Here is an 8,085-nt window from a genome sequence, read left to right on the forward strand (position 1 = left end):
AGTTTATATCTCGCAATTCTGACTTTTTTTCTGAGAATTGTGAAATATAAACTCGCGAGTGAAAGTCCAGTTTTTTGGGGGGGAGGGGGGGACTGATATGTTCTCAGAATTGTGAGTTTATATCTCAGACTTATGACTTTTTAACTCACAAATGTGAGTTTATGTCACGCATATATGATAAAAAAAAAAAGTCAGAATTGTGAGATAAAAAGTCGCAATTGCCTTTTTAATTTTTTATTCAGTGGCGATATGTAAACGCCTCTTAGATGATCAAATTTAGATGATGACAAAGGTAATCTAAATGGAAAAATAGGAGAAATGGGCATGCACAATTCAACATCCAATATAAACTAATACAATAAATGTTGCAGTATATTTTTCAACCCTAAACTAAAAATTATCTGTAGAAACAATTTAACACTCAGAAATTTATAGTAAATTTTACAATTAATTTCAACGAAATGGCAAGTAGCACAATGTATTAAAAAATAAAATTTTCTTGTAAAACATACTCCATTAATCCAATAATCAGCTTCAAACAATAGTTTTTTATAATGCTTTTATCAGGAACATGCAGCAGGTAAATGAAGCAGGATTCCTTCTGTGAGAAGAGAAGCCTGTATGGAGGTAAAGATCACATAAGGGCCTGTGATCTCATGCTGTTTTAGAGCTTAACGTTTGAGCTGCATCACCCACTGTTCTTCAGTTCTTCCCCGTGTGCTCCTGTGACTAATGCCTTCCTCCAGCTCCCCACACACAGCAGCTGGCAGCACTGCCACTCTCCTCCTCCTCCTCACACACACACACTCGAGAACCCTGTGCTCGCTGTAGGATGGTCCTCACCTACACCTTAACGCTCATTACCTGACAATTCTCTCTTCTGCTGGAGAGACCAGTCATGCACCACGGTTTGCACCATTAAAATGGTATTTAAAAGGCATTTTTAATTTAAAATTCAAATTTAAATTATTAATTAAACATTTTAATTAAGGTTGCAAACATGATGTAAAATTGTGATTTGATTTAGAAAATGGGCAATATAGTAAAAATGGAATGATTTTCATTGAAATTCATTAACTGTAGTTAAAAAAAAAATGCAAAATAGAAATTTGCATTTATTTTCATCTATGTTTCTTATTAAATACATTTCAGTTTAAGGACCATCGTAAAGAACACTTAATTTCCCAGAATCCTTTTTTTTTTTTGCTGTAATTTATCTTCCAAATGACACCAAAGTTCTGAAAAAGAAAATGATATTGCGGCACAGTTTGACATTCTTTTTTTTTTTGACTGTTTTGTGCTTGGGTTTTAAAAAAAAGTAAAAATATATTCTACATATTATGGAATAAACAGGTAAAATTAGTCAAACATTATTGCTGTAATTATGTATGTTTTGTCACAAACGTTTTGTTAGACTGATGAATTTCCTGTCTTGAAAGTGGATGGGGAATAAACTGTCACTTATCTTTTTTTTTTTAGTTGCAAGTATACAGAGGCTGCCTGCGGTATCTGTGATGACAGACATTAACTTTCCCATGAAGGGACGGAAAGGGATGGTGGACTGGGCCAGAAACTCAGAGGACAAAGTTGTCATTCCCAAAGGAATCTTTGTGCCCCAGGCAGCAGGTAATGTACATGATGCTACACTGTGGAACTTGATGATACTGTACATCTTATGTCTTGCACAATAAGGCTACATTAAATAAATTGTAAAAGCCAGTTTTCATTCAGCGCATTTACATTCAACAAAGCAGGCCATCAGCATGAGAATCAAGCTGTCAATGAACGGCAATAAACAATATTTTTCCAGAAACTACGCTTTAACAACTACGCTGCAACAAACTGCAGCTGTTTTAGGCTGACACCGGACATTTTTCTTTCTGCTATGGAAATGACATCAATACATTCAAGAAATACTGGCATGTTATTTAAAGGGAATAATCTTTTAATTAGAGTTTGTCACACCATGTTAATATTTTGTTTTGTTCTAAAAAGTAATGTATCTTAGACCCCATTTCTTCAAGCATTGTAGGATAAAATAATAGTTGGTAGTCTTTTTTGCATAGTAGTGCATACATTGATGTAACATGATTGATTCTTTAATTAAAGTTGCTTTTTACTATGTGAAGCCTTGAAAATTGAGGTTTTCAAAGCGAGAAATCAGACCTTAAAAGTATATTTTTTGTTGGAATTAAGAAACACTGATTGTACACTTAAAGTGAGATTTTTTTTTGTGTGTCTGTGTTCATTTGGAAAAGCACTAGGTAGAATTTCACCCTAGATTTTAACACTTTTTTTAAACATTTGGCAGACGTTTTTATCCAAAGCAACTTACATTGCATTCATGGTTTACACTTTATCAGTTTATGCATTCCCTGGGAATTGAACCCATGACCTTGGCATTGCTAGCACCATGCTCTACTGTTTCAGCTACAGGAATATTTTTAATTGTATGTGCTAAGTCTATGTTGGTGACAGACTGTAGAAGAATGAAGAATAAATGAAGAATCACCTATATATATATCCTTTTTTTTACTGTTTATATATGTATGTCAACTGCAGCATATTTTGTGCATATTGACCAAAAGTATACATAGTTTTGATAGCATTATTTATTTTATCCCTCCACACACATACACACACACACACACACACACACAAAACCTCAAATCATCAAACCTACATTAAATATTGTTTGTTTGATGATTAGCCATTTAATATGCAAGTGAGATCCAGTACAGCAGGGCAATGTAAAATTTTAAATTTGAGATTTTGATCACCCATTTGGGACTTGTTTTGTAATAATGACTTACTGTATTTTCTCTACTTATTTACTAATTTCTAAGGCCATGAAAATGCTTTGTCGCTTTGACGTTTTTACATTTAAAGTCTACAGAAGGCACAATAAAATTAAGACATTTTCTGTTATTCTGGATCATCAGTAGCATATTAAAAGTTTTGTAATCACTACCATATGATTGTGTTAAAATTTCAAAGCAGTGACACAGTGTGACCGTTTAATGGGATAGCTTTAAGATTACAAGATTGCATGTCAAGTGCTTGCCATTTGCCTGTTTTAGAGGAGACTGCACTTGGACCACATCAATTCAGATGACACAGCACTCGCTGTACCCTCTCAAACAATGAAAGTAAAGAGAGCTAAGCACCAGCGCACCAGACTATTTACTTAATTAGGGTGATCAGTCTTATCTGAAGTGTATCAGAGGGAAGTAATGAAGGATTGATTTAATACATAACTCACTCCAGCTTGCCTTGAGCTTGACTAGAGGGCTGTACAGAGCTGTTTGAACCAGGATTAGCCTTCCTGTCAGCAGAGAAGACCTTTGCCTTATAGTTATCAATAACCTTGCTAGTATAGCCTGATCTACCGCTTTATTCATTATTGGCAGGAAATTTATGATGGATTAGCTGTCAGGTATATTGTTTGGCAAGAGACCTGATATTTCATGAGTATTTTGCAGGTTTAGGGGTTAATTAATTCCTGTAGCTTTGAAAAAAGAAACTTGTTTAATTACTTTGGATTTAAAGATCCCTACATGGAAGTGGGAAGGTATTAAGAGAGAATTCCTACTGTCTGCCTCTGAAACAAATCTGCACTCTGAATTATCAAATAATCATCCATGTTGCTGAGTGAAAAGTTGAAAAGGGAGCTGAGAAAAACAACTTTGTATGGAGATGCTATTTGATATGATTAGATAATGTGATGATCGTGTCATCTAACCTAGATTGTTTTCCGGCAGATATGGATGGATCTCCTGTGTTCATTCTTGGAACGGTTCTCTACAAGACTCTTGGCCTTATGCTGCCTGCTCCCCGGTAAGACTCTCCGGTCATTTAGATGAAATATTACTAAGATATCATAATGATATTATAGAGGAGAGATTCCCAACTAAGGATACTTGTACCCTTGGGACTACTAGAAGGTTCCTACTTGGAAAGATTGTGATGTATTAAATGGCTTCGTTATTTTATCAAAGTTTCCTTTTATAGAAAGAAAATCAAATAATGTGTGTAATGTATGCAAGTTTATGAATTTATGACACCCGTAGCAGAATATATTTGTTACTTTGTGTGTCAGATTTTTTTTTTTATCACTATCAATTACTTATTTTTACTTAAGTGACTAAACATTAACTCAAAAAATGGGTAAATTCTTTAAATGATATGATATTTTAAAATATATTCTAAAGTACTTTTTAATATATTTTTACATCAGAAATTTGCCTGTGCTGAAAAAAAGTGATGGTTTAAACTTCACTGTTTATTTCTAAAACCTAATGAATTTATAAGGTTTTTCATGAATTGCATGCAACCAAATATTCAAGACTGCTGGGGACTAAAATGTAAAAAAAAAAGAAAAAAAGTAAAAAACAAATCAATCATTTGTCCTTTTTCATTTTTATTTATTCTCGTCATATATATGCAGTCATAAACTTTTAGGTTTTAAAAAATAGTGTTTTTTCTGTAATTTTTTTAGCGTAGGAATTTTGCTGCATTCATGTTGGAATTACTGTAATTTTCTCAAACACTCATTTCAAGTTTTATCTTAGAAAGCTAAGACTTCTTTATTTTTTTTACTGTATGATGTCATTTAACAAAAATGACAGCAGCCTCAAAAGTTAAAGGTATTTCGGTTTATATTATAGCCAGTGTTACATGGTGCGCTTTCCTTGAACCAATTCAAAATATTTTATATATAATTTTATATATTAAATATCCAATATTTAAACCAATATAGTAATAGATTTTGCTGGATGGCTTGATTTGGCGTCATGGATGTTGCCATAGAAACTAATAATTTCTGTGTCCGAGGATGTGAACTACTCAAAGTAGACTCTCTGAGTTATCATCTCGTAATTTCTGCAGTTTCACAATGATGTAATTACAGCATCATTCCAAGCTTCACGTGTCAGGTGCAGTCATTGTTTATAACGGTGCTAATTGTAAGAAGTATACTTATGTGACTTCTGTGTTAAAGAAGATGTGCTGTTCAGATCTAGAAACACTCTTCTTTAACTGCAAGCCATTCTACTCGCCGTGAGAGTTCTGCTCGTTCATTCTCGTGAGTGTTTACATTTCACCGCAAGCGCACGTGAGCACAGCTCTACAGAAACTCGCTGATCTGATCACAGAGAGTGAGCAACAACACCCGGACTCTGTTTTAATCATTCTCGGGGACTTTAATAAAGCAAATCTCTCCCGCGAACTGCCAAAATACAGACAGCACATCACATGTCCCACCAGAGACAGTAATATACTGGATCATTGTTGCACAGCAATAAAGGACGCATATCACTCGGTTCCACGAGCAGCTTTAGGACTCTCTGGTCACTGTTTGGTTCATCTTATTCCGTCCTACAGGCAGAAACTTAAGTCTGCAAAGCCTGTATTAAGATCTGTTAAAAGATGGACTAACGAAACAGAGCAGGATCTACAAGCCTGTTTCGACCTCACTGATTGGACTGTTTTTGAAGCCGCTGCCATCGATCTGGACGAGCTCACAGAGACTGTAACATCTTATATCAGTTTCTGTGAGGACATGTGCATTCCTACCAAGACTCATCTGATCTACAACAATGACAAACCATGGTTCACTGCAAAACTCAGACAGCTCCGTCAGGCCAAAGAAGATGCTTACAGAAAGGGGGATAAAGTCTTGTACAAACAGGCCAAATACACAATGGAAAAGGAGATCAGAGTGGCAAAGAGGAATTATTCTGACAAGCTAAGGAAAAAAATATCTTCCAGTGATCCTGCTTCAGTGTGGATAGGAATGAAGGATATCACCAGTTACAAGTCACCATCCCCCAGCACTCTGGAGAATCAACACCTGGCAGATGACTTGAACGACTTTTATTGTCGTTTTGAAAAATCACCCCACACCTGCCCTGAACACCTCTCCAAACAACCATTAACACCTCCAACAACCCCCCTCTCCCCCACACCTACAATTCAAATCAGCGAAGAAGATGTGTGCCAGGTCTTCAGGAAGAACAAAAGAAGGAAAGCACCAGGCCCAGATGGTGTGTCACCAGCTTGCCTAAAAACCTGTGCTGATCAGCCAGCCCCCATCTTCACACAGATCTTCAACAGATCACCGGAGCTGTGTGAAGTCCCCTCATGCTTCAAACACTCCACCATCATCCCCGTCCCAAAGAAACCCAAAATGACTGGACTTAATGACCTGTGGCCCTAACGTCTGTAGCCATGAAATCAGTTGAAAGACTGGTTTTGGCTTATCTGAAGGACATCACTGGACCCTTACTGGACCCCCTGCAGTTTGCCTACAGAGCAAACAGGTCTGTGGATGATGCAGTCAACATGGGACTGCACTTCATCCTGCAGCATCTGGACAGACCAGGGACTTATGTGAGGATCCTGTGTGTGGACTTCAGCTCCGCTTTTAACACCATCATTACGGACACCCTTCAAAATAAACTAACCCAGCTCTTCGTCCCCACCTCCGTCTGCCAGTGGATCAACAGCTTCCTGACAGACAGACAGCAGTTAGTAAAGCTTGGTAAATTCACATCCAGCACTCGTACCATCAGCACTGGAGCTCCTCAGGGCTGCGTTCTCTCCCCACTGCTCTTCTCCCTCTACACCAACGACTGCACCTCCAAAGACCCCTCTGTCAAGCTCCTGAAGTTCGCAGACGACACCACACTGATCGGCCTCATCCAGGACGGTGACGAGTCTGCTTACAGACAGGAGGTTAAGGAGCTGGCTGTCTGGTGCAGTCTTAACAACCTGGAGCTTAACACGCTCAAAACTGTGGAGATGATAGTGGACTTCAGGAGAAACCACCCTGCTCTCCCCCCACTCACCATCATGAACAGCACCGTAACTGCAGTGGAGTCATTCAGATTCCTGGGCATCACCATCTCCCAGGACCTGAAGTGGGATATTCACATAGACTCCATTGTCAGGAAGGCCCAGCAGACGCTGTACTTTCTTCGCCACCTGAGGAAGTTCAACCTGCCACAGGACTTGCTGAAACAGTTCTACTCTGCCATCATTGAATCCATCCTCTGCACTTCTATAACTGTCTGGTTCAGCTCAGCTACCAAATCTGACCTCAGAAGACTACGGAGGGTAGTCCGGACTGCTGAGCGAATCATTGGTACAACCCTCCCCACTCTCCAAGAACTGTACTCATCCAGAGTGAGCAAAAGGGCTGGTAAAATCACTCTGGACCCCTCATACCCAGCACGCTCCCTCTTTGATCTGTTACCGTCTGGTCGACGCTACAGAGCTCTGTGCACCAGAACGACCAAACACAGGAACAGTTTCTTCCCTCAGGCAATCCATCTCATGAACACTCAACAATAAACGTGGAACACACAACTATAATACACTATCCATTCACCACACTCACTCATTTTATCTTTATTTTCTCATTTCTAATTTGCACATACTTGACCTGTATATTATATATTGTGTTTTTTGCTGCTTTGTACATTGCCTTTTGGTTAATTAATTATTTTTATTATCTGTGTCCTGTCCTGTTGCTGTCCTTCTGTTGCACTGTGGAGCTTCTGTCACTACAACAAATTCCTTGTATGTGTAAACATACTTGGCCAATAAAGCTCATTCTGATTCTGATTCATCCTGATTCTGATTCTGATGTGTTAAAGCCTAGTGACAAAAACAGTACAAGCAAAAAACACAATTATTTGTTTTTAAGGAAGCTGTTTTTTCAAATTCCTTGTGATTTCCTCTAGTCCTAAATGCAGAAGCTGGTACAACAAACTACAGTGTTTTCACTCCTAGCCTAAATGTCAGAATGAAAATTCACAGTTATTCTCAGAGTCCATCTTGAAGCTCGGGATCAAAACCTCCTGTTCCATTTGAGGACTTCTACTCAAACCTCCAGAGACACACAGGACAGAACAGACATTTCCTGGTGTGGCTCTCAGCTGTCAGTCATACCTCAGCAAACCTGAGTATGATTCCTCCGTGGAATTCCCACTGACAGGGAGAGAGTTCATGGAAGAACAGAGAAAAAGGGTGGTCCTCTGTTCTTGAGCTCTGTTGGATTCACTGAAGCCAGTAGGGAGATGG

This window comes from Barbus barbus (genome assembly GCF_936440315.1).
Source record: "Barbus barbus genome assembly, chromosome: 16".
NCBI classification, from domain to species: domain Eukaryota; kingdom Metazoa; phylum Chordata; class Actinopteri; order Cypriniformes; family Cyprinidae; genus Barbus; species Barbus barbus.